At 45.2% G+C, this 23,800-nt stretch overlaps 3 non-coding genes across 3 annotated transcripts; all 3 read right to left on the reverse strand.

The window, feature by feature from the left end:
* Positions 1–3,027: 3,027 nt before the first annotated feature.
* On the reverse strand, positions 3,028–3,098 carry TRNAG-GCC (transfer RNA glycine (anticodon GCC)). The gene has a single exon. It is a non-coding gene; the product is annotated as a tRNA-Gly (tRNA).
* A 14,491-nt stretch (positions 3,099–17,589) lies between these two features.
* Positions 17,590–17,663, reverse strand: TRNAT-AGU (transfer RNA threonine (anticodon AGU)). Its single transcript has one exon. It is a non-coding gene; the product is annotated as a tRNA-Thr (tRNA).
* A 680-nt stretch (positions 17,664–18,343) lies between these two features.
* On the reverse strand, positions 18,344–18,417 carry TRNAI-AAU (transfer RNA isoleucine (anticodon AAU)). Its single transcript has one exon. It is a non-coding gene; the product is annotated as a tRNA-Ile (tRNA).
* Positions 18,418–23,800: the final 5,383 nt, after the last annotated feature.

A 23,800-nucleotide genomic window follows, 5' to 3' on the forward strand; every position in this document is an offset into this window, starting at 1 on the left:
TTCCAAGTATGTATTAGTTGCCATTGACATGCTTGTGAAAATGTCACAAGAGAGAGAGTGGCATATTCAAAATGGTTTATGATGATTGCCATGCTGTGAAGCCGTTTCGAGTAAACGTTGGCGATCAGGTAAAAATCAAATTAACTAAAAGAATTCAAGATATTTCCAAGTTTAGCAGAACACTTGTGATGACCAAAGTGTTTCGGGGGGCTGCTAAATTAGAAGATGGTTGCATTTGGATTTTCAATTGTTTGGTATATGTAAAGAAAGAGTAGTGTCCCTTTGGGGTGGTAAACTATGTGGGTAAGATCTATGATATGCTTAATCTCCCAATCTCTATGTTGCACCTCTCTTGTTCTCAATCTGTTCGAACAGTTGTGCCCTTTGCTCATTTCTACTTTGTTCTCTGCTGCTGGAGAGAATTCCATGTAGAATGTATATAGTTAAAAGTATTGTCAGAGTGGCAGTTTGTTCTGATTGCTATCTGCACTGGTGGCTGGAGTTTCCTTAGTGAATTAAACTTGTTTCTTATCCACATCACCTCTTCTCTTGGATTTACTGATGAAGAACTTCACACCATGACACATGAGTTTGTTCCCAGCCATATACAAATTAGTATTGACCCTGTGAAACATTATTTAAATTATTCTCTCCCTATTCTCTCCAGATTGTTCTTTCTCTTATTCACTCTGCACATGAGCAATCTTATATGTACCCTTTCAAGGCAACCTTCGATTGTAATGTTGTTTGTATTTATATGAATTATTGATTTAATATTCAAAAATAAAAGATAAAGGTGATTGCTCGCCCCCCCTCAAAAAAGTGTTTTGTTTTCTCTCTGGTTTATATGAAAATATATATTTACTCTTTTCTCTTGTGTATAAGAATTAATTTGTCTAAATTGAGTAGTAACAGACCCAATACATTTCAGGTGCACAGCATTTGTTATTAATTAAGAAGCACCATTTGGACCACTCTATTTTTGTATCACATTATACCCAGGTCCTTTGGCCTATCATTGGTTACCCCATTAGTTTGTAATTGATAATTAGAACATAAGCGTATTTGACAATCCGCATATTCCTATGTGACCCACAATGAACCTCTCAAGCAGGTTTGTTGTGAGTGCATGAAAATACTTATGGTTATAAGTGCTGGCTGAAGCATAGCCACCAAATCCCTCTATCAAGTCAAAAACCAAAGAGGCAAGTCTCCAAAGAGTGCTGAAGTAGGCCTTTTGTTGCCTGTTGCTGAAAACAGCAGCAAACCTTCATATGGAAGACAGAATAGAAAACAGCAAGTGCTTGGGGCTGATGGGGTTTTACTTCCTGACTCCTAATGTTGCTGGAACAATTCATATTTCACTTTGCACAATCTCACAAGACTGCAATGAGAAAAAGATAAGTAAACAGCAACCTCCATTGTAAAAGAACAAGCAGCAATTTGTCAGAAGACACAGCCTTACGTTTGACTTAGGACTTTGAACGCATCACAAATGTGACAAGATAAAAACCAAAATTAAAGTCATCTTCATTGATCATTCGAATTCTGTACTCCAATATTGATATTTTGAGTTTGGTGCTGAAAGAAAGTCATGTTGCTCCCCCCTCCCCTTACTTTCAGGCCCTATGGACGGATAGAGATGTGGAAAAAAGACACTAAATGACTGAGAGCTAGGGGTATAGGACACGAATCTGAGAGTAGTGGGGTAGGTAGACAGATAGGTGAAAAGATTGAAGCTAGACTGATGGATAGGAAAGTATGTTCTATCAAGGTGCGTGCAGCATGAGGGGGAGACGTAAATCTTGACAGCAAGATCCAGTGCTTAAAGTGGGGAGTTACTATTGGGTTCTTAGTACCAGCACTTCTTTAATTTGGAAGGGATAGTTCCAGCACTACTCGGCACTGCTCTAGTGCTTTTAATTGGGTGGTACCAGCATACTCAGCACTGCTTCAGTGCTTTTAATTGGGGATTACTGGCACTACTCATCACTGCTCCAGTGCTTTTAATAGGAAAGTACAGCACTTCTTAGTACTGCTTCAGTGCTTTTAATGTGAGAGTACAGCACTTCTCAGCACCACTCAAGTGCTTTTAGTACGAAAGTACAGCAAAGTGCTTTTAATTGAATAGTACAGCACTTCTCAGCACCACTCAAGTGCTTTTATTTGGATAATACTAACATTTCTCAGTACTGCGTTGGTGCTTTAAATGGGAGAGTACCAGCACTTCTTAGTACTGCTTCAGTGCTTTAAAGGGAGAGTACCAGCACCTCCCAGCACTGCTCTGGTGCTTTAAATGGGATATAACATCACTTCTCATCACCACCCCGGTGCTTTCAATTGGATAGTACCAGCACTTCCCGGCTCTGCTCCAGTGACTTTAATGGGAAAGTACAGCACTTCTCACCAGTGCTCCAGTGAATACCAGCACTTCCCGGCTCTGCTCCAGTGACTTTAATGGGAAAGTACAGCACTTCTCACCACTGCTCTAGTGACTTTAGTTAGAGAGTACCAGCACTTTCCAGCACTGCTCCAGTGACTTCAATGGGAGAGTACAAGCACTCCTCGGCAGTAGGCAGGTGCTCTGGGAGAATGAGTACTTATCTGCGCGTCTATATTTACATTAACGCTCGAGTGAGATCTGTCGCTGGGTCAGTGTTTTGGGTCCTCTGTAAGTCTAAGCACGTTTGCGGAGTCATCCCGCGTTTACACAAACTTTCCTAGTTTTCTTACTAAAATGAGTTTAGTCATCTCAGTAAGAGAAATAAGCGATGTGCTGCACGGTGCTTTGTACGCATTAAAACCAGACACGTGGCGTGGAGGGAGCTTGAATTTTGGAAACAGCTACGAAAGCTGCTTTGAGGGGATTATTCCTGGCAGCTGATAACCCTTCCAAAGAAACAGCAAACCTCGATACAATATTTCAAAACCGTATAGCCCAACTTTATCTTAAAGTTCTAAGACAATTCCAAATACTTAAGAAATTTATAAATAAATATTTACCCCAAAATGGAAGAAAAGTCTTGCTGCATTGGCCGGGAATCGAACCCGGGGCTCCCGCGTGGCAGGCGAGAATTCTACCACTGAACCACCAATGCTTCGCTGACTATTCCTCTTGGAATTGCAGTCACATGGTCGACAACGTGTGAGTGGACACAGTATGTATTGTTTGTTTTTAATCGAAGTCTATGCTTGAGGCTGACAAGAGCACCGGCAGTTAACATAGAGCACCCATGCATACGAGCAGCTATGAAGCTCACATGTAGTATGTAACAGGTTCAGTCTGTGATCCACTGATGCTTCACAGACACACAGAAGATGATAAACCTTGACCATTGCAGATGCTGAATCATTAGATGTAGTCAACACTAAACCACCCGGACTGTACCTGAACCTGGCAGAAACAAAGATGCTGCACAATACATACAACCCATGCCTGGAATGATGAGACGTCACAGAACTGACATCCGCAGGCGATGAAAAGACAATGATTTCTGCACTGAACAGAGACAAGCGCCAAAACCAATAAATATATCCAAATGGGCAGAGCAGAATACAGGAACTTGGAAGAAGGGAGTCCAGAGGACTGGCTGAGGGTTAAAGCTCATGAAAGGGGCGTCAATGATGAAATCTGGAGCAATAAACTCACCATTGAGGGTGGGGGAGGCGCGGCCGGTGGTCAGGGCGAGCAGGAAATTAAATCACAAACTCCTCATATCACCAGCAGAGCAGGACTAATGCCTCCCAGCAGAACTGACGCTTCTCAGCACGACTGATGCTTCTCAGCAGGACTGATGCTTCTCAGCAGGACTGACGCTTCTCACCAGGACTGACGGTTCTCAGCAGGACTGACGCGTCTCAGCAGGACTGGCATTTCTCAGCAGGACTGACGCTTCTCAGCAGGACTGACGCGTCTCAGCAGGACAGACGCTTCTCAGCAGGACTGACGCTTCTCAGCAGTACTGGCATTTCTCAGCAGGACTGACGCTTCTCAGCAGGACTGACGCTTCTCAGCAGGACTGACGCGTCTCAGCAGGACTGACGCTTCTCAGCAGGACTGACGCTTCTCAGCAGGACTGACACTTCTCAGCAGGACTGACACTTCTCAGCAGGACTGACGCTTCTCAGCTGGACTGGCGCGTCTCAGCAGGACAGACGCTTCTCAGCAGGACTGATGCTTCTCAGCAGTACTGTCATTTCTCAGCAGGACTGACGCTTCTAAGTAGGACTGGCACTTCTCTGCAGGACTGGCACTTCTCAGCAGGACTGACCTTTCTCAGCTGGACTGGCATTTCTCAGCAGGACTGACACTTCTCAGCAGGACTGGCACTTCTCAGCAGGACTGGCACTTCTCAGCAGGACTGGCACTTTGTCCGCAGGACCAACGCTTTTTAAAAGGACTGCTGTACTGTCTACTAGGACATTTCTAGCACTTCTTCGTGGTGCTGGGATGCACTTAATGGGACGACCGTCTCTGTCCAGGCTATTAACAACGGGAAGCATATTTGAGAGATGAATGTTTACCTTTCAATGGGGATGTGTCATTAGTTACAGTTTAGCCTGAGCGCATAATAAAGCTTAGAAAAAGGTTTCTGTGCATATATGTGCAGCATTTGTACAGGGCAGATCTACAGTATGAAACATTATAAAACAAGCATTGGCATATCCAATAGGTCTCGCCTTTGGGGCCTTATAAGTGTTTATTCAGAGCTATTGGCTTTTGTTAATGTCTTTAATCTGTGCTGTAGAGCATTGTGAATGCTGTGCAACACGTTAAAAAGTTATAATTAAAAAAGTGTTATAATTATTTTTGTCACCCTATATCAGAGGTCTTCAAACTTTTGTAGGTTGAGCCCACCCAGCTGAATTTTTTTAGATGTTGGGCTCCCCCCCTCACTACCTGACAGAAATTTCTGGAATCTGGTACACTACATAATCGACCACCATGCGCATATCCCGTGCCATATCCGTCAAATAATGTACAACACAATAAAAGTGTTTAGTAAACTGCAGGTTTTTGAGCGGGTGTGGTGAAATGACAGAGGTGTATTACACAGCTCAAAACTTAATTTTCCAAGATAAAATGTGCGCAAATTATTTTTATTAGGATGCCAACCTAGGCGACACGCAGCTACCCCCCTACTAAGGAAACTACACTGGCTCCCAGTAACCCAGCGCTGTGCCTTTAAAACTGGTTGCATAATCTTCAAGTCCCTCTATTGTAAAAGTCCCTCATTCATTAACCAACTGATTTCCAGATATACTCCATCCCGCAACCTACGCTCACTCCATTTGAGCCTCCTGCAGACGCCCTCCTTCAAACTTAAGCGCGCAGGAGGCCGTAGGTTTGCGACCCTTGCTTCCTGCTTGTGGAATTCCTTCCCCCTGGAGATCCGGAATTGTCAAGACCTCCTCTCTTTCCGGAAAACCTTGAAGACCTGGCTCTTCAGACAAGCATTTCAATAACGCAACTCCCCCCTTTGTTCATGTCACTGCTGATCACAGCGCCAAGAAACCAATCGGTGAAAGCGCGCTTTAGAAATATTTTAATAACATAACATAACATAACATGCTTTACACATGGCATAGATTGATAATAACACCAGCAACATAAATGTGACGGGTGTGCCTGTTTTGTGCCACAGAGACAGTCAATCTGTGGATGGATTTTTGCTACAGCCATCCTCAGGTTGTGCTCCACATCCAGTCTTGAACGGTACTTAGTCTTTAATACCACAAGTACTGAGAACCCAATCTCACATAAATAGGACGAGCTGAAAGGCAAGAGAATTTTGATCGCAGTTTCTCTCAAAGCTGAATATTCTGCAGACATTTTCAGCCAAAACAGTAACTGTAAGGGAGACAGTGTTATCAGATTTTTCAAGCACTCCCTAGCTCATAGCCCGTACACGAGAAACAATTCTTCAATAGAAATCATTAACAAACATTTTAGGCAGCATTATAATCGGATAATTGCCCACCAACGAGTTATGGATCCAAAGACAAAGGTGAAAATTCACAGAGAGGGTGCTGAAAGAACACCTAATTAAGAATTCCTTAGAGGTACGATAAGTTGCTTGCCCGAAGCAGTGGCAATTTAGTACACGTCGGGCTTATGTTTAAAAATAAAATAGAACTAATAATAAATCAATGTTGTTGCCTATTTTACTTCAGAACAATGTTGCCTGACAGACTTTGTGGTGGCAGGGACATGTAACGGATTTTGGGTGACCTGAGCCAAAACTATTTTGGGGGCCCCTGTTCAGAACAGCTTTGAGTTTAAATGATTCACTTTCAGCTCCGCCATACCCTCTTTAGCCAGGCTACTAACGGTGCACAGGCACTATGGTCAACATTCTAAAAGTGTTTACATCTAATATTCATAGATAGTGATGTTTGTTTTCACTGTTGTAACAAAGCAGCAGCCTACTCATTTTACAGCGAATAATATCTGTGATATCCTCCAATTTCTCATATGTAAGGACCCGTTTTGATCTATAAGAACGTTTTTTATGGTTGTTGCATGAAACAAACACAATTCTATGCAAATAGTAATAGACTCTCTCACATTAATCACATAAAAATAAAATGAAACAAAACGGTATTTGCAAGAATCAGTTTAAGAATTCTTCTAGGCCATCAGGGCAAAAAACTGAGCTGTCTCTTACAAGGGGCTCCCTGAAAGGCTGAATTGCAGAGCATGTAAATATGTACTTTTGTAATTTAGGACAAAAACCTTGATGGGGCAGAACATGCCCCTACTTGTGTACAGGGGCGCAACTAGACCCGAACTTCAGGTGGGGGCTAACACTCCCAGCCAGGGCTGGTCTTAGCACTGGTCGCACACAGTGCAAGTCTTTTTTGGTACCCACTCCCCTATTTCCTCCTTTTCCACGAATATCCTCACTACCACTCACCAACAATGTATTTATTTATGTACTTATTTTTTTATTTAATGTGATTTTATATAGCGCAAACATTACCCAAAGGTGTCAGAGCGCTGTACAAAAGAACCAGCTGCATTACATAAGGACTTTGGATTGCATGAGTTACATAAGAGATACAAACAGAAAAAAATGCGAATGTACACATTTTAAAGTAATTCAAGGAAAACATACAAACAGAAGAACATTGCAAATGTACAAGTTGTAAAGTCACTCAAGGAAGAGATACAAATGGAAAAACTCAAAATCACATAGAAATGGTAGTAAGTACAAAGGTCTACTACATATACTAGTGGTTAGAGTTCTATATATACAAATAGTAAATTCACGCAGGATTACATCTTAAGACCGATTAGACTTGGACAATTGTATCTTACATATTTACATATATATATTTATGAGTTACAGAAGCATGGCTCAGGCTTAGGGAAAAAGCAGGCAAGGGGAGAGAAATTCAGGAGAGAGAGGAAAAGAATAGGGGAGGTAGAAAGAGAGTGAGGAAGGGTAGAGCGAGGGGGTGATGAGTGATGGGATCAGGGCCATCAGCAATATTCACAAATGAGGAGTAGATCTGAGGAGATGATAGACGATCGAAAGGTCGTCCAGCTAGAGACCGGGGGACCGGTGGTACGGACCAAGGTCGCTAAGATGGCGTATAGGACAAGAGTGTCTTTAGGAGATGGTCCCAAAATGGCGGGGTGCTACATGGTCCGAGTGCAAAAGTTGCGCACAAGGGTGAAAGTGGTGGGCGCCATGTTTAAGGATTCTCTCTGCTCCCCTTGCTTCCCACGGGTATTGAGGGTAATCCTGGCTGCCCCTTCACTCACCGTCTCCAGGCTCCCACAGAACGTCATGAAGTGCCTCCGGAACACACCTCGCCACCCATGCGGCTCCCGAGGGCCCCCTGTGGTATTGCAAATAGTCCTCAGTCACAGAGAAGGGGAGAGGGTCTAGAGATAAGTTCCACCACCCGACGAACCCCCAAAAATATATAGTATACACACCAAAGGGGGGTGGGGAACAACAGGCAAAGTGACACCAAGACAAAACTCAAAAGTCAAAATTAATTGAAAAAACTGCCCTCACTCACACACAATGTGCGTGACATGCTCCATCATTGGGTCTGCTTACAATACGCCCCCGCGTAGCCACGCAGGGGGCGGATCATAGGGGGGGGGGACATAAAAACAGACACTACTCAAAATCAACAAATACAAACAACATATAAGTGACATACAGTGATCACATAGATTGGTGTTGTCCATCCGGACTGGGTAAGTGATGGACTTAATGTGCAGATTGACAGGTGCTCATTAAAACTGGCTCATGGGTACCCACCAGTGCTTTATTCCAGGGTCCCAAGGTCAGGATTAAAATTCAAAGTGAAGGATGTGTATGTTTTCAGGCAGGAAGTCGAGATCCATAAACACTACTCCTTATACTACGGTGGTCAACATGTTTCGACCGTTAATCCATGCCCTCGATTAAATGAGTCACACCGGTCTTCGTCAGGACTGTCCCAGTCCTTGTATGCCTCTTACCTCAATGCAGTGATGGGTAGAGGAAACCACGTGGAGGATACTTCCACAACCGTGGATCGTTATTATGAGTCTACTGATTCTTAAGGCTCGAAATGGCATTAGCGGGTGAAGCTCCAAAGAACACAACTGTTCTGTAGGATAGCTCCAGCACCATTTGTGTCCGCTACACATAGACGCCGCGAAGATCGGCAAATAGTCACTCTCTCAGCTCTCCACCGATCTTGCTGAAAGGAGAGTCTGCCTCCAGTCACCTCAGTTTCCCCGTGGGTGACACTGGAGGCATGCCGCAAATTACAGCTCTCATCCGCCAACCTCGAGAGTCCGCAGCACCATCTTGAGGAAACTCTGTTGCTCTTGGGTCCCGTCATCTCGAGCTGGAGTTTCCCACAGACCTATGTCCGATTTTGTCCCAATCGGCAGTCCAAGGTATCAGGACCAGAAAGCGGCTCACAGCAGCCACTCCTGTCTGCAGGATAGAGCGGGGTTCGGTGGCATCGTGGTGCACCTACTTTGGCACCGGGCACATTCTCACAGCTCCTTGGGTGCCATCCCAGTATCACAACAGCCGAGGACGTCACCGCTGAGATCTCAACGATGCTCAATTGGAGCAGGGCGAAATCCAACTCCAGGTGATCCACCCGCACTCCAGTGGTGGAAACGCTGCCCTAGGTGGAAAAACAGTGCGGCGGAACGCCGCTCAGGAGGATGGAAAGAGGGTTAGCCACGGAGCAATAGCTCAGAGCAGCCATGATGGAGCTGGCTTCTCCTCCTAACAATACACCTCATCATTCTCTGTGCTGATAAATAGCTGCAAGCTCCAAGTTGAAGTACCCATCTTTATGGTGGAAGGAATACCGATTTATTTACCTGTTACCACCTTCCCGGACAGCTATAAGTGATAAGCTCCACAGCTTCGGGGGAAAACTTTCTTTCTTGTCCTGCAGCCTCAGGCTCCCTGCTCCTGGTCCCAGTCTCCTCCCGCCACCGCAAGCCTCCTGACATCTCAGCGCGTCCGCGGATAGGGAGGACTACACGTCCCAGGAGCCTTAGCGGCAGGAAGCCGCATACGCCCGGAATTGCGCTCCAAGGATCTTAGACTCCAGGAAGCCAGGTACGTGTTAACAAACAACAGTTCCGCCAGAAATATATTACTTTAAGAACCCTGCCCCACTGTCTAACTTTAAGCAGCAATGGACATTACCGCTAAAATTAGTAAATGGACGGGGGTAGTTGGAACATTAGATGACTTCCTTACAAGAGCAGAATGAGTGATAATACACAAAATACAGGCAACTGAGAGACACCTGTCATTAGATCTTGTGCGCTACGTCCCCGTCTGTCAACTGGGGGTACTCCGGACTTAATGACAACCGGCCGTCTAATACTCTCCTCTGTGCCTCTAAGACCCGTAATTGTTGTATCAAACAATCATTCTTCACCTGCCCCTACTAACCAGGACCTAAGTGCACCTGCCAATAACACCAGAGGGACCTTGAGTAAGATGGCCAGAGGACAGTCATTGGTTGCTACAGCCGTCGGGGGAAAGAAAAATGCAGTTAAACCAAACCAACTAAAGCCTAGACAAAAGCATATAGATTTTAACACTGGCACTCCATGCAACGGTGATGTTATTGGAGGCAATGGTATAACTGCAGCCCGGCGGTGTAATTCTATCTCCACCCAGACTGAAGAAACGTGGGCTACTAACCCTAATACCACTGACATGGGAATTTAAATTTTAAACACTATGATGGAAGCTTTTGAGTCTAGACTGGACGATGTGATGGACATTTTTGTTAAGAAACTTGATGTCCTTTGGTTGACCATGTCTAAGAAACACACTGCAACAGCTAATATAAATAAGGGTGGGGCCGGGGAAATTTCTTCTCAACCAGTGCCCAAGGATCAGTTAATTGGTCGAATTACCTGCAACGGCGTCTCACAACCCCAAAGTAGAGCAGACCCTATAGTTCCAATCCAAGCAACCATCTGTCACCGATGTGGGACAGAATGAGACTTCGTGGCAATATTATTATTATTAAACGATGGTCATCTAGATGGAAGTAGTAGGCCAATGCTACAGGATGGGATGGGCACTCTCAAGGGGGTTACCAGCCAGGGCAGGGAGTTGAAGCAGGGCCTAAGGCCAGTCAATGCCATGAATACTGGGAACAGAGACCCTAGAAAGTCTGGCTCCCATCCCATCTCACATACCAATCCTAACCCAGACGTCCTACACCTCCCCCCAGCCTCTGCCCCATATGTACTCGTCCTTACAGGTGTCCCTGCACTTAGTGAGGGACAGACAGAGTCTTGGTGTTATCTGCAAAATAAGTCGGTAGACTGGCTTCATAAAAATAAAAAGCTTGACCCGCACAGGATGGACGAAATAATTATGGCCAGACGAGTAGGTTGGGTTGGTCCTTCAAATAAATCTATAGAAGGGGACTGCATTGTTTTAAATTTCAGAAGACCTCAGTTGGTCCGTCACCTTCTGTCCACCATAGATGAATCATTTAACCCCCCTACTAATATCAGCACATTTCCACTGGGCTATTTTTATAAGCCATCTTTAATTCCAAATAGTAGCCCTGAAACAGTTATACCCCTTTCTAATGGATACCACGCTCTGTCTACTCTGGACACACAAGATTGACTACTAGACATGGTCCCCAACGCAGATGTAAATGTTAAGCCACCCATAAATATCCCAACCAGAGCCAATTGCCCCGAAAAAAGGTCATACCCAGTAATAAGTGACAAAGATATTAGCCTGAGTGTCTTGAGCTGGAACGTGGCAGGCCTACGCTCAAAACTAGATAAAGTAGATTGGGTAAATATGATAAGGTCCTATGACATTGTGATGTTTCAAGAAACGTGGGCTACAGAAGAATTATTTACCGAGGGTTTTCATTGTTTCAGCGTACTATCCCGAGTTCCCAGGATGGGGAGACCCTCGGGAGGTCTCTTCATGGGAATTAATGTGGCCGCCGGTGGTAGAGTTAAGGTAATCCCATTGGATAATTTAGATTACCAAGTAGTTTTGTTTAAAAGAGGGATTCAGTTCCACTTGAATTTTTTTTTTATAATAAAGACTTATAGTCAGTTCCAAATAAGAGCTTCATAAAGCTCTTTGATTTTATATCGGAACTGGATAACCATTCTAATAAAGGGGATTCACTGGGCATTATAATAGGGGGGGGATTTTAATGCCAAACTTTCGGATACACACTCTGAAAACGAATCAGCCTATTATAGACAATCTTTATGTAGAGGCAGAGAATTGTCCAGGTTCCTAAGATCATACCATCTGTCTAATGTTATGGACCTGGTTAGGGGGTCATACAGGAACAACTGTCCGACCTATAGGGGAAGGGGCTGTAGTACCACCATAGATTTTATATTTGTATGCCCACTGATAGAAAATCAATTGGCAGCTGCTGAGGTGGTACCTTCTGATTTCGGAGATCATAACCCCATCATGATAGTGATATACACTGCTCAAAGGCCAACTTTTCAAATTGACTGTGGGGCCTCAAATTTAACAGTGTCATCCGACAATTTAAGATTATGCTGGAGGGGGGTCGATAATTCCGAACTTTTTAGTAAATTGGCAGGGAACAACATGCCATTGATTGAGTTCTGTCTCTCACTTGATCAATCACCGGGGCAGATAGTCGGGAACTTTGGGAAGATCTGTCAGATGACTTAAACTCTCCTTTCCAAACCCCGTCCCGAAGCAGCACCTAATCCTAGATGGTTTAACAAGGACTGTTCATCAGCTAACAGGAAGTTGCATACTACCCTCTCAGCCACTCCAAGGTGCCCAATAGAAGTTAAACTGGCCAGGAAAATCTATACGAAGGAGATTAACGATAGGAAGAAGGATCTTCTTATCGATCAATGGGACGGACTATCTGAGGCCGCTGCCCAGAACAAGGGCAGTATTTTTTGGGCAGCGGTCCGGCATGTCCGTTCTATAGGTCAATCTTCATCACCTATCTGTTGTAACATAGCCAGTGAGGCATGGGTGGGACACTTTTCGGGTATCTATACCCCCCACCCCCATGCGCCGCAATTTTTAAACCAGGTAGCCCAGTCCTCATAGACATAAATATTTCTGAAGTCACAGAAGCTATCAATCAGAGCTTAGGCAATAAGGCTCCGGGACCCGACGGGCTCCCAATTGACTTAATTAAGTGGAAACCGGAATTTTGGGCCCCTTTACTCCTGAACGTTTTTAACAATTTAACCTTGACCAATATACCTGCAACCTGGGAACGAAGCATTATAGTCCCCATTTTTAAGAAGGGAGATAGATCGCTTCCATGTAACTACAGGCCGATCTCCCTCATAGACAACACCTTCAAAATTTTAGGAAGAGTTTTATATAATAAAATCCTGGAATGGACAGAGGAAATGCTATTCTGGACCCATGCCAGCTGGGGTTTAGGGCTAAGGTAGGCACAGTTGAACAATGCCTCAATTTAAATGTAATTCTGGGAAAATATACCATCGCAAGGAGGACCCCATCTATATGTCTTTTATGGACTTGTCCGCAGCTTTTGACCTAGTTAATAGGTCGAAGCTGTGGGCCATCCTTTCGGCAGGTGTGCTGGATGAAACATTGTTAAACTTCCTAGCCTACCTACATAGAGACCTTCAGGTTCAAGTAAGGATAGGGATGGGTGGTGAGGTCTCGGGGACCATTGATATCGGCAGGGGTACCAGACAAGGGTGCGTGTTGACACCCCTGCTTTTTATTATATATATAAATGGTCTTAATTCCTCCTTGAAAATGGCTACCAAGGATGTTCCATACGTTGACAAAGAGCCCATCCCGGTACTTCTTTACGCGGATGACGCGGTTCTGATATGTCGTACCCCCAACTCACTGCATCTTCTTGTCCAAAGTTTTAACCACTATGTGAATGAATTAGACCTCCGGGTAAATTAAAAAAACTCCTTTCTTATGAGTAGCGGGCCAGGGAAACGTGACATGGGATCAATAACTATAGATGGTCAAAAACTGACTTCGGTAAAATCTTTTGTCTATTTAGGGTTGGCCTTTGCTGCGAACGGCTCCTGTAGTGAGCATTTAGCTCACGCCTGGAGCACGTTCTCAAAGGCCACCAACTCAATTTTAAGTTTACCCCGTCCCTAGACCACGAGTGCCCTCGCAGCAGTTCAGAAAATATAAAAATTACAATGTGCCCCGGTGGCAACATACGGCGCAGAGATTTGGGGATCTGCCAATTGCTCATCAATCCAGTTTGAAGAGAATAGGTTCTGCAGGAAATTACTTTGCACCCCTATCTCTACTCCCCAATATATATGTCACAAGGAGCTTAACATAAATTTTTTAATTGATTTTATTCGAGCACGACCCGCACTTATGTGGGTATCAGTGTGGAAGAACAAGGCAGCACTTTTGACACAACAGATTGTAAAGGATTGTCTACAGTGCGATAAAGGCCTCGAAATACCATGGCTAAGTGGTGTCACTTCTAGTTTGAGCAGCATAAACACAGAAAGTCTTTTGCAGGATCCCACTCTGGTTGTAACAGTCCCAAAAAAAGGAAATTCGGGACGCTCTTTACCAACTATATAACAATGAGAGGCTAGTGATGGAGTCCAGGAAAACCTTTGTGCGTAACTACCTGGCCATAGAACAGTATAGTCACCCGCTCCATTTGTATTTGACCCTCCCAATGAGCTGCTGGGAAAGGAGTATCCTGTTACGATTTAGAGCAGGAACAATTAGATTTGCACTCTGCTTCCCATTGGGTTATAACAAAAATATCAATCAAACTTTGTGTCCGTGTGATGATAGGAGTCAGCAAACCACTATGCACTTTATATTTTTCTGCAAATATTACAGGTATATACTCCAAACAGCTGATTTATCCATATTTTAATAAGCAGAGACCAATTAGCCAGGATCCAGCATATCGCCACATGTTAGATTTAGACAATGTCGATTTGATTTTTCGCACAGGCACTTTTAAAAAAACTGCTATAAGGGCGTGCAGGTCAATGTCGGGTCTTTGAGCCCCATGAAATCTGACAACTGTTCTATTTTATTTATCGTATTTATTGTTATGTCGACCGCCCATGCACTAGCCACTTTTGATATATGTACATTGGTATTTTATCTTCTAAATATTATTTTTTCTCTAGCTATCTAGGATATATGTATATGGAATTTTATCTTTTTAATCATTGTAATGTTCTATATCATGTGCTTTTATGGTTACGATTGTATCTGAATAAAGATGATTGACTGACTGACTGAATACACCTCATCTCTCTATAGCACCTATCTGGCAAATATTTCATTTTTTTATAGCTCTACTCATTGTTTACTCACACTCAGTTCTTTGATCTGCATGGTACACGTTCTTTGTAGCAGGCACATTAAACTTCTGCGCTATGTGAGTGGCAGAAGTGCCCATGTGAGTGCACTGTGAGCCAAGCAACAGCATGAGAGTAGGGTAAGAGGAGTGACTGCAGGGTGAGTGAGGTGACCGAATGAATTTGGGTGAGGATGTAAGTGCAGAGTGGGACGAATTAATGGTTGGTAGTGATGGACTTGTGTGAGTGACATTGCAGATTGAGCAGTGAGGGGGGCAGGTGAGTGAAGTGTCCCTTGAGTGCAGGTGGAGCAGCCTGCATGTGTGACTGCAGGGTAAGGTAAAGGGCGAACAGCGCAAGCGCATTGTGAGTGCAGAGTAATCACTGTGAGTGCAGGGTGAGCGGGTGATCAGTGTGAGTGCATTGTGATCGCTGTGAGTGCAGGGTGAGCATGAAAGTGACGGGCGAGAATGAGGAGTGAGTTGTCTGAATCATTGGTGCATTCCCAGACACTTGAAGTAACTCAGCATGTTATTGACTGTAGCGTAGGGTTTCAGATATGTTAAAGTATTGATATTATGGCTTTAACCAGGGATTGAGGGTGGAGGAAATAGATGTACTGATCTTGCAGCAAACTTCCAGTTTTATGATTAGTGTTGCCAGCTCATTATTTTGATGTCCCAGGCGGTACAAATATAAGCAGTCACCTAAAGCTGTATTGCAAGCACTTGTCTGTGTATACATTGAACAGCAAATATAAATAGAAAGCACTTTTAATTGTGTTCTAGGGCAGCCTGAATGATCTATGACTGATAATAAAAGGGAACAAAGATAGAAAAGTCCCATTACTAATGAATACATACTTCTTTATTTATAACCGCATTTAGTGTCTAGACAAGCAATTTGCAGGCTCTTTAACCCCTTCCATGCTGGTGACGAACCCCAGCCGTCATGCACTACAGTGCTCGTGTGCTGATGACGGCTGGGGTTCGTCATGGCCCGCCCGTGTTCTGCCGGCGGCCGCACACGGGGAAAATCGCGGCCGCACGGAAGGGGTTAAACACATGGCTAGCATTCTTCTTTTGGCACATTGAAGCCCTTATAGCCAGGTAGAAGGAGTTTCAAATAACACCTCACAAGGCTGTTTGTTTAATCTAGTATATAACTGGGGTCTGGTGTCTGTACCAGGAGCACGGTGTGTGCAGCTAACGCCATGTTAAGACACTGCGGGCTGAGTGTCCTCTCTTTCTGTCACACCAGCCTGCTCCATGTAGGACGTGGCTCAGTATGAAAGATATGGTATGCCAACACTCACAGAGTTGGATCAAAACTCTAAGGAAGGCATCGAGAACCGGACACCATGGCGCAGACAGGGTGTGAGGCACTTGACACAATTCTACAGCTGAGGCTCCCAAGGTTGACACAATATTTCAAAAAAGGGCTCTGGAACAGGATACAAAACTTCAGGTGAATCCTCCATAACTGAACAGAAAAATAAAGTACACAGGCTTCACAACCTGACGCTGAGCTAGAGGTAAACAATTTTAGCTGGGCACAACTCACCATGTCATCATCCACAAACATGCACACTCATGCACACAATACTACAGAGAAAGCCTCTAGATGCCACACCCAGAAATGAGGACATTCTCCAAGATTGCTCCAAAATGGAAAACTATACCAATGAAAAGGCCAGAACTCAACACAACACTGTAAATGTGGACTCCTAAAATAGTAAAAGAACCAGCTGAGACATCTACAACTAGACACAATACTGCAGACAAAGCCTTCAGAACAGAACACCACACCCCAGGTGCAGCATCCAGAAATAGGAATAGTGTCCCGGATTGGGCACAAAACTAAAAATAACACTCTAGATGCATTGACCAGAATAAAACACAACTTTGCAAATGTGGCCTCCTAAAGTAATTCAATGTACCAGGAGAGACAGCTACAGCTAGACACAATTTTCCAGCCCGGCTTCAGTAACAAGATGATATCTTCAGCTCTGGACACACTATGACAGTGGTGACCTCCAAAGAAGAGAAACAAAACTTCAGATATTGCCACTAGAACTTGATTCAAAATGTGAGATGTGACACTGATAACAGGCGCAGCACTCTAGATGAACCCTCCAGAACCAGACACCATACACTGTAGGCGGCCGCCAGATCCGAAAACAACGTGCCAGACGTGGTCTTTAAAAGTAGCATCCTTCCTCCTGGTGATCTGTAAACATGTTTGTAGAACTCCAGACGGAATAGTGTGTACTTGACACAGAGCCCTGAGTGGTCTCTGCAGAACTAGATACAACTCTTCAGAGGGGCACCAGGCCGTACTTGTGCTGTGCACAGTGCCTGGTTGTAAAACTGCTTCCGCTTCCACCTGGTTAATTACCGCTCCCTCTGCACCCCAACATTTCTTTGGGCCTCCTCGCCTTTTTATCATGTATGTGAAGCTTGCAACGCTGCTGGTTGGGCTGTAACACTCTAAAGCTGTGTCTACACTGCTGCTGCCTGTGCTGTGCCTGTTCTTGAAACAGTGAAGCTTGAACCTCATCTGCCTGTTCTGTAACAGTGTTAGTTGTGGCATTTAATCATCAAATACATGTTTAGACTCTAAACTGTATTATCTTGTATCTGTGGATATTTATAATAAAAGCAGGAGCGGGGGTGGCAGACAGTTAATCTTTGTTAATTTTAAAATAGCACACCTTGTTTAGTCTGTTGGGAATGTGTTCAAAAAAACCAAGGCACTGCTGAGATTCGAACTCAGGATCTCCTGTTTACTAGACAGGCGCTTTAACCAACTAAGCCACAGCGCCGACTTGATCCACTCCTCTGCACTGTGCCTACTGTGTGCCAACTGTCCAGGTGCCACTAGTACGCAGTACACATTTCTTGGTATAAAATCTTGTTCTTTTTTTTCCACCGACTCTCCACAAGAAGAACAAAACCGGATATATGAATAGAAAAAATTCACACGGGGTGTGAAAAACGTGTTTAATTACATGTATATGTTTGTATTTATGCTCTAATGTTTTAAAGTATTAGTACCACGGACTGGTGGGCGACGTGCTTTACACACCTAAAAACAAACGAGAGTGCAACGATGTGAAGGCCACCAGCATAGACAAGGTCATTTCATGAAGCCTACATACCCATGTGCTCTTTCCTTCACATTTCGTGACATCTGAACACCCCGACGAGAAGCCGAGGACCCACCACTCTCGGAGAGACAGAGTCACCTTCAGTCGCGCGTCCCCGGTTCAAAAAGGGGCATTTGAGAGACCCAAGAGAACATGGAGGAGGCTGGTGTGACAGAAAGATAGGACACTCAGCCCGCAGTGTCTTAACATGGCGTTAGCTGCACACACCGTGCTCCTGGTACAGACACCAGACCCCAGGTATGTACTAGATTAAACAAACAGCATTGTGAGGTGTTATTTGAAACTCCTTCTAATATATGCGTTTTTTTTCATCAAATATAAAAGTTAAAAAGAATTGGCCAGTACGGGGATCGAACCCGCGACCTTGGCGTTATTAGCACCACGCTCTAACCAACTGAGCTAACCGGCCACGATATTTCTGATGTCGCTGTAGCTCCTCCTCCCAGTGAGGCGTGGCAGTTTCAAGTTCCGCGCAGTACAGTGCGTTTTCCAAGTAATATATCATATTTTGTATCATAATCCACATTCTGTCCCAAGAAAGAAACCTCATGGTGGACTTTCCACTTTTCAAGCACAGCCTTTCATCGAATTCACAGCCCACTCTTACCTCCCTGCTGAGACAGCATTGAGGGTACAATGTGACTCCAAGTCATGAGGAACGCAGTGCTCCACTACCGGAATTTCGGTTGCTATCCAAATGCATTTTGGGATTTGAAGTCCCGGCTCACTCACTTCAATTCTTCCAAATGAAATAACACACCTGAAGCAAAAATATATAAAGGAAAACACTTTGAACATGAGCAATGTGTCCGTCGTGACGTGGAGTTATCTGGTACTTTTACAAGTGCAGCACATAATTGAATGAGGCCCACTGTGCGGTGCAGGTACATATGACATCATCTGCCGGTGCTGCATGAACATTTCTGGACCTCTGATGATCAGTACCATCCCTGGGTAGTGGGTGGGGCCAGTGCATTCAATGATGTCTGTGCTGCTTTACTTGTCTCTAGGCAAAGGGGATGTGTGTGATTATTGCTGTGGGGTTCTGGCTCTGGTTGTGGTCCAGGGATGTGGTTCGAGGAGGGTGATCCTGTAAAGGTCGGGTGCACGTCGCTTAGGCTCTATTTCCACTCTCTGCTCCAGGTGTGTATTTGATTGTATCAATGCTTGTATTCTCGCTTCAGACCTATTTGCTCATGAGAAGTGCCGGTACTGTTCCATTAAATGTACTGCAGCACAGCTGAAAAGTGCAGGTACTCCCCCTCTCAAATTAAGGAAGTCCAGTTACTCAGTACCAGAGAGTAAAGCACTGATCCTTATACCTTATACTGAGGACAGAATCACAGCTCTCATGTTTCCCACTTCTAATTGTGTCTCTGCCGCACACAGTGCAGGTCTTTTGTTTACAATTTGGTATCTTCCGTCTTGACGACCCCGCATATAAAACAATGACTATAAGATTAAAAAAACGCAACCAAGAAAACTTTGAATGGATAATCTTCTAAATTGCAGATTTGCATTTTACATAATGACTTGTCATTTTCATAATGTTCATAATGGCTCCCGGTCAACAAGAGAATCACCTTCCGTCTCCTCACCCACGCACACAAAGCCCTACACAGTCAAGGCCCAGGATACCTCAACAGCCGCCTCAACTTCTACGCTCCCAAACGCCAGCTTCGATCGACCAGCCACGCCCTCGCTGCCGTCCCCCGCATCCGTAGAGCCACCACAGGGGGACGGTCCTTCTCCTACCTGGCCGCCAAGACGTGGAACTCCCTCCCCACCCACCTCCGCCTGACCCAGGACCACCTCGCCTTCAGGAAGCAACTCAAGACCTGGTTGTTCGAGCAGTAGCAGATCCCCCTCCCCCAGCGCCTTGAGACCCTCTGGGTAAGTAGTGCACTCTATAAATGCGATGATTGATTGATTGATTGAGTCACGCAAAAGCCAATTGCCCAAATTTCGCAAACCCATAGTCCTAATTTGTTTCCAATATTTCCATCTAACTGTGACCCACCTTTATCCCTTGCATTATATCTCTTAGAGAAAGCCTGCCTTTGTTGAAAATTCCCAGAGGATCTTCATTGTAACATCTGTGTCCGCCCTCGATCACACCTGATCAAATCCATTGGACTATAAGCTTGGTTTTATGATGATGACACCCAAATCATTACTAGTCTAGACCAGATTGCCCCAAAGTCATCAACCAGACTGAAAGGCGATGAACTCACAATACCCCAGTGGATGAAGTCTAACTTGTTAACAAGCATTTACAATGCAATGGTTTCGCCTTTGGAAAAGTTAGAGCTATTAGCATTGTAAATGACAAAATTTGTATTATGTGTTGATTTTGAAAACAGATAAATAAATGGCATTGTCATTTACATTGCCATTAGCTTAATCTCTCGCAAATGTGAGACCTATTGTACCCTACAGACGAGCTCAACAGACAGCAATTACTGCCACACACACACCCAGGGCCAGCCACACACACACCCAGAGCCAGCCACACACACACCCAGAGCCAGCCACACACACACCCAGAGCCAGCCACACACACACCCAGAGCCAGCCACACACACACCCAGAGCCAGCCACAGACACCCAGAGCCAGCCACACACACCCAGAGACACACACAGACACAGACACACACACAGACACACACACACACATACACACACACCCATGCACACACACACACACACACACACACCCACCCACACACACCCCCACCCCCCGAGCCACACACACACCCAGAGGCATGCATACACACCCAGAGCCACAGACTGCTTTTTTAGCATCGGCACAACTGAATTCACAAGGGTGCACTGTATTCTTGTGAATATGATGTGTCCCTGCTTTTTTTAAATGATGCATCACAGCGCTGCTAAATTGCTTGCAGCACCTAGCTGCGTCATTTCTTTGTGAATATGCCCCTACATCACAAAAAAGCAGCACAAAAAACACAACAGCACACATTATCACAAGACGCCACACAACAAATATGCACAAACACTGTAAAACACAACACCTTCAGAATCCTATTTTCATAATATGGTGGTGAAAGGGAAATAAATCTCGACGCGCGTTTCGCCGCCGAAACGCACGTCGAGATTTATTTCCCTTTGCCACTTTATACTGTTTTTTTCAACTATTAATTGTGTTTAAGAACTATTTTCTTTTCTTTTATTGTATTCCCAATTAATGTGTCTTTGGTATTTGGAATATGAATTGTAATTTTCTTTTTAAATGAATTTTGATATGTGATTTTAATAACAGTGTTAATAAATATTGAATATGGACCTTTTGTAACCTCTCTTTGTGGATAATATTGTTTTTGACAAGTGTTACATTTAAGTGCCTAGGTTGCAGACGGACATATTCATTTCTAGGCGCTGGAAGATTAAATGATTTGGCCAGATCAAAGAATATTTGAGCGTCCCTGCCTCGGCTCGACCCCGGTGCCCAAGCTGCAAGGTCGGCCGCTCTAGCCGTTATGCCACATCCTCTTGCAAGACAGCCCCTTTCAACTCACCTCCCATTTGGCAGGTGTCCAGTGTTGGTCTGGCCATTCGCCCAGTCTATCACTGCCTGATGGGCCATTTTGAAAGAGCCAGTGTGTGAGCTGTGCACCACAGCTGAATAGGGAAATGGGAATCTCCTGCGGCTGGAGTGGTTTCATACTCACCCTCCAAGCAGAGCTCTAGTTTCCCATAACAATGCGTCATTCACCCAGTCCTCGGGTTGTACTTTGCATTCTGGGACCTGTAGTCCTGATTTTCTATTGAGATTAAACAAGTCTACATGTACCGAAGGTAAAGCAAAATCCTGGTGTGACATATTTAAATTTGAATTTTGAATTTAAAAATATTTATATAGCGCTCTTCTACCACGCGGTTTCTTGGCGCTTTTGGACTGCGAGGAGTGACAGGAGCAGAGAGGGATCAGACCTTGTAGGCTTGGGAAAAGAGCAGAGTTTTGAGACCCTTCCGAAACTTAGTGTAGGAGGATGTCATCCGGAGTTCCGTCGGAAGGGAGTTCCAGAACGCAGGAGCGAGAACTGCAAATGTAGTTCCTCCGGCCTTTTTCTTTCGGAAACGGGGGGTAGTTAGCAGGGCCTGGTTGGTAGATCGAAGCTCTCTGCCCGGTATATAAGATTTGATGGCGGAGCAAATAAACTCCGGAGCGGTGCCCATTTTGGCCTGGAAGGTGGTACAGCCAAGTTTAAACAAGGCTCGCTCTTTAACCGGCAGCCAGTGCAGTGCCTGCATTAAGGGGGTAACCCAATGGAATTTGGGCAGGCCGTAGATCAGGCGGGCTGCCTGATTCTGCACTAGCTGCAAACGGTGAATGGCGTAGGCTGGAGCGCCATTGTAAATGATGTTGCCGTAATCAAGGCGCGAGAGCACCATGGCCATCACTATGATTTTTAACGCAGGCAGAGAGAAGAAGCGAGAAATCTTCCTGATAGTTCTCAGGGGAAAAAAACAAGAGGAAACAACCGAGGTGATCTGTGAGTGAACAGAAAGTGAAGAATGGAGAAATATACCAAGGGTTTTGACCTTGGGAACTGGGAGCGGGGGGGCACCGAGTGAGGAGGGCCAGTGGGAGGGGGACCAGGGACTGCAACCACCTCCGGTCAAGACTAACTCAGTCTTGTCTGGATTGAGTTTGAGGTGGTTGCAGTTCATCCAGTCTTGGATGAACAACATGACGGACTGGACGTTCTGGGAAGAGGAAGAGGAGTGGGAAAGATTAAAAATTAGCTGGAGGTCATCGGCGTAATTAAACACCGTGACCTCGAGCTGCTGTAACATAAAAATGAGAGGGTAAATGTATAAATTAAAAAGAAGAGGGGAAAGTGAGGAACCTTGGGGGACTCCGCATACAACCTTGCGAGGGGCAGCGGTGAAGCCAGCTAGGTGAGCCGCCTGAGCCCTGTCGCTCAGGAAGGACTCAAGCCAGGCGAGGGCCAGGCCCTCGATGCCCGCCGCCTTGACACGGGTGAGAAGGATGGAATGGTCCACCGTGTCAAAAGCGGCGGACAGATCTAAAAGGATGAGGGCCTGCGGACAATTGGTGTCAATGCCCTCGCGTAGGCTGTCCATCACTAAGGTCACCACCCTCACAGTGGAGTGGAGCGGGCGAAAGCCGGCCTGCCTGGAGGAGAGGCAGTGGTTGGTCTCCACATAGGTGCTCAGGGTACTGGTCACGTGGGTTTCTAGAACCTTGCCCAGGTAAGGCAGAAGGGAGATGGGACGGTAATTGGGAGGGGAAGAAGGGTCAGCACCAGGTTTTTTTAGAATGGGGATGATAGCCGCGAATTTGTGGGCAGTAGGGACCGCTCCGTTGCTGAGCGAGTCGTTCAAGAGTGTGAGGGAAGGAGTGGGGCAGTTTAGGAAGATTTCTCTTAGGATGTGAGCAGGGGCAAAGTCAAGGGGAGAGCCTGACTTTACCTTTTGAAGCAGAGGGAAGAGCGTGGCCTTGGTTAAGGGAGGAATGGAAGTGAGTTTGGACGTGACAACGGGCGGGGAAGGGTTGGTAAATGTGGGGGAAGGGAGAGGAATATTGGCTTTGATCTTTGCGACCTTGTCAATGAAGAAATCATTGAGTGAGTCGCAAAGCGTGGTGGGAATGGTAAATGTGTGAGCTTGCTTTCAGGGGGCACCCAGATTAATTAATTCAGCAGATGTATCTGTGGCAAATTTGAGGGGCGGTGGGGGCTTTCCCTGAATTGTGCAAAACCAGTCACAACCCTAGCGCCCCTGCCGAGGAGCTGGGCATGTGG

This window comes from Lissotriton vulgaris, chromosome 12, assembly GCF_964263255.1.
Source record: "Lissotriton vulgaris chromosome 12, aLisVul1.2, whole genome shotgun sequence".
Lineage (NCBI taxonomy): Eukaryota > Metazoa > Chordata > Amphibia > Caudata > Salamandridae > Lissotriton > Lissotriton vulgaris.